General features: G+C 41.2%; 1 pseudogene; it reads right to left on the bottom strand.

The window, feature by feature from the left end:
• Nucleotides 1-1,325: 1,325 nt before the first annotated feature.
• LOC123058723 (probable WRKY transcription factor 46) lies at nt 1,326-3,685 on the bottom strand (annotated as a pseudogene).
• Between the last annotated feature and the right edge of the window lie 796 nt (nt 3,686-4,481).

The raw sequence follows: 4,481 nt of genomic DNA, 5'->3' as shown, positions 1-4,481 counted from the left end.
AAGGGAATTGCTGTATATCATTCTCAGTAAAGGAAACTGTTTCCTCGGCAGAAAAGAACTCTTTGTTGAGAAGCATTTTTTTCTCTTGTTAAAAAGGATTTTATAAAAAGTAGTAGCTACTTTAAAGATGTCAACGGTCTTAGTGAAAGGACCACCTAGAGAGTGAATAAAAGTTTTCATTCTTCTCCGGTTGACCACTACATGAAAAAATATGCAGTATTCTTGTCACCTTCTTTGATGTCCTTATCTCTGAATTTCCGCGTAGCTTTGACCTCCTTGTCGAGATGATGAGCTTGTAATTCTAATTGAATCTCTTTTAATCTACTTTGCTCTTGGTCAGAGAGTTTAGAGGTTCCAGCCTTGACATCTAATCTATCAAATTCCTCCACCAACTCTTTCTTGAACTTCCTAAGTTCAGCTTCTATATCGCAAATCCACCCTTTGGTGATTTTCCTAGGACTCCTAATTTTGTCTTGCCAGATATCAATGGATGACTTCCCATGAGCAGGAGCCTTCCAAATTTTCCCTAATAATTCCTCAAAATCATTCCTATGGAGCCACCATTTCTCAAACTTGGTACTATTAGATTTAGCTTGTCTCCCTAAGCCAGATTCCTAAATAATGGGAGTATGATCACTACCCAATCTAGGGATGGCAGTACAAGAGGCTAGTGAAAAAAAAACTTTTCTAGCTCTATGTCAACGAAAAGTCTATCAATGGTAATGTTAGTCTGGTTGTTAGCCCAAGTAAATATCCTAGAAGAGGTGAATGATTTTTTTTCTATTTTCTTTGCTATACAAGGCTATTATTATGAGAGTTTGAATTGATTCAGATTAATTATGAAGATGTGACCGGAGATATCATTTCAAGAAATACTCGAAGGGTGCTGTTTTTTTGTAGAAAATGAGGCCAGTTTATAAATTTATTGCTCTAGTACTATATTTTCTATTTTACCATTAGTATTTGATATATTTCCTAAATATTGTACCAAATAAGACATGTTTGAAGTTATATAATTAAGTGGGGGTATGCTTTACTTATATTGGTTCTTCAGTTAAATGGTTTAAAAAAATCCTATGTTGATTTTTGTCCTGGGCCCTCAAATTTCTAGAGACGGCCCCAAAAGGGTTTTGACCATGGCTCCACATTTTCCACAACAAAAAGTATAAACATGCATTGATACATATATAACACACTCAAGCTAGTGAACTTTAGCTAAAATGAACAAACAATTATACATCAGTACGTGTGCACATACCCTAAACAAAGGATGTGTATTAACTTCTTAATTCCAGGTCAAACAATGACAGTTTTTTGCCCGTGTGTGGATGTGGCCAGACAGACGGTCAGTAGTTATCGTCACCATCATTACCACTGTTTGGGAGATACGAATTGTCGCCGAAGTGCACATGGTCATTTAATCCGTATCTCAACGAGTCCCACGTCGAGAACCCGTCGCCTCCGCCATCGGTTGTAGACGGCGGCGCTGGCAGCCCCTCGGTCGAAAACGACGACGACGACGCAGCTGGCGGCAGCTCGGAAGGGAACGTACACTGTTCGTGCTGCTGGCTATTGGAATCAAAGCTCAGCATCATGGACGGCCACCCAGGTGCCGCAGGCTGCTGGTAATGCCGTTCCTGCTCCATCCGGTGCGCGTCCCGGTGGCCTGCGCCGGTGGAATCGAACCTCAGAAATAGTGCGTCGCCAGTTGCCGGCGCCGGCAGCTCGGCCACGACATCTGGAGTTGGGACGGGCGCGGTGTTGCACGTGTGCTCGTACGTGTAGGTGACCTTGAACAGTGGTGGGTCCTCGTGGTTCTCCTGTTGCACCAGCTTTGAGGCAAGGCATTGCTTGTCTTCACGGTAAGAGCATCTGTAATAAAGCCTGCATATTGCCGTTTACATGCATGCGTGTTATTTCGATGGTAGTGAAAGTTAGCTTAATTTGTACTCCCTCCGCACAAATATAAGATGTTCTAACATTTTTTCTGAACAGGTAGTGTGTCTGTTCATTCATTTCACTTCATATGTAGTTCATATTGAAATATTGAAAACATCTTATATTTGTGAACGGAGGAAGTACCATAGCAAGGGCCTATCTACACAACTTCTTTCACAGAAACACCAGTTTTACAGATAGGAAAATACAACGTCACACCAACCACAAAACCTAAGTCACAGTTTCTTCAGTTTAGTTGATGCCCTATATAACTTCGGTTCAGGGATGACCTTCCTGAAAAATATCTTTTCGGTCTATAATGCCACTAGTCAACATTTTTTCTGGAGAGTCTATATCACAGTCGACAAAGAATTAACTAATTTCCCATTTTTACCAAATTATTCATATAAATATAAGAAATTTTTTCTGTGTATCTTTTTCATTTGTCTACAATGTTGTGTCGACCGACTGAGAATTAGTTGATGTTACAAATATGTTCATACTTTACTCTAAGAAAAAGGCTGTTCGCCATCTGTCGTGGTAATTTGTTTATCTAGTGCAAAGATTTATAGTGTTTGTTCTCAAAGTTTAGAAAATATAAAATAATGCACGGACATCCATTCAGATTGAGATAGAACTAATAAATTCTCAGACGTTAGATGGTAATCAATACACTGGTAAATTACCTTGGGAAGACAGAGTCCTTGATGTTTTTCTGGCCATACTTTCTCCACAGGTGACCGTCAAAATGAGGTGTGAACGTATGTTTGACCCATGAAGGTCTGTCTTTCCTGCAGCAATATGTATTTCAGACTATATATGTCAAACGGAGGGCGAGTCAGGATTATCATGGCTCATAATTCATGGTAGACTTGTAAATTGTCCAAAATTTGTAAAGCATGAAGCAAGCTTAGTATGTGCTGAAACACATAGTAAATGAGAACTAGAATGGCAGATCTAGGACAAAAATAACGTGGACTTAACACATACCCTCCCACATACAGAAGGCTTTATGCTAGAACAAATATGCCTGTAATAACTAGCAGAGCAAACTTTATACATATGTAGCTTAACTGGAAATGGACTCTAGAATATTGATGCACCGATCAATGTAATATACAGTTGGTCATTGCAACCACAATGGAGGCATTGTGAGGGCCCAAGCCAATGAAGGCCCAATCTGGGGTGTTCACGTAAGAGCTCAAGAATAGGTTCTCGAAAAGCACCACCAAATTGTAATGCCCGATGTTGACATCCCAGCTTGCCTAGCCCGCACCACCATCCTATCCAACCTAGATAAACTGTAGTAGGGAAAGAATGACAAAAGAGCCGACAACGACTAAGGGAAGACACACCACACCAACATGGTGGTGACAAGGCCAATGAGACCTCATACTCGAGTTTCCCGATACATATCTAAAGAAGGATTCCAATGATCACAAAGGTTCGAATATTAGCCAATCAAGACAAGGTGCCTCTAGGATGACATTGTTATTTCAACACAACGCAATAATATGTTTGGGTGGAAGATGTTGCCAATGCAAGCCAATCCATCAAACTCGGCGCGCACTCACCATGAATGTCTATTAAGAGAACTATAGATCCAATCCACGGGATCCGCCATCAATCAATACTCATCCATACCTGATAGTAGTAGGTGAGCATCCTAGAAAAAAAACCACCCGGATATTCTAATATGGCCAATCAGCTACCATCTCCAAGCCCAGAGGAACCATCCCATGGCCATTTTGCTTAGTGGAGGAGACCTCGCATGACGAAGAATGGCCCTAGTCCACCAGTGCTACTTTTGCTAAAGGAAGGAGACATGGGCAATGGAAGACGAGCAAGGCTTTGGGCTAGAAAGGGGCCTTGTCATCATTATCCAACACACGATGGCTCTGCGGTGGTGGAAGAAGTCAGGAGTCTCAAGAGTCGCCTTTGACGACCCAGAAGGCAGGCAGCCATCTATTTTTACCTAGATTTTCATTTAACTATGACTTTGCGGCTTCTCTAAAGATGGGAATGGGATGAAGGTACCCAATGGGACATTGGCCCGACCTGAAATTCCAAGGCCAATGGGTCCTTTGGGTCGGCTTCTTGAAAACTAGGGCAAGGGAGTTAGTCACCACTGGTCCATTATGGCTAGAGGCTCGGCCGATTTTCGGTTGTCAAGGTTTGTAATATGTTGTTACAATAACATTTGCCTTGCAAAGTTGTCAGCTTTCTGCTTATAGAAAAAATTCAAACTATTGAACCAATATTGCTAGTGTTCTAGAGTTGCAAATATGCTAACTTGAGAGGTTAATGGTTCATAGTAGAAAATGGAGCAAAGTTGCATATGTGTCTTCTTTTCATTGAACAAATGAACTCTACATATAACTTGCTAGGAAATTCTGGTTTCTAAGTGACATTGTTGTGTAACCGATTCTTGTTTTAGTAGTACAAATCAAGTATTTATGTGGGTCGGACCATATGGCCAAATGGGACATGTGGCTAGTCTTTACTAGACCATTGGGTCGGCTCCATGTCCCTAGACAGAGGAG

This window comes from Triticum aestivum, chromosome 3A (assembly GCF_018294505.1).
Source record: "Triticum aestivum cultivar Chinese Spring chromosome 3A, IWGSC CS RefSeq v2.1, whole genome shotgun sequence".
NCBI lineage: Eukaryota > Viridiplantae > Streptophyta > Magnoliopsida > Poales > Poaceae > Triticum > Triticum aestivum.
The sequence above is the reverse complement of the archived record's forward strand: the minus strand, read 5'-3'. Positions and strand labels throughout refer to the sequence as shown.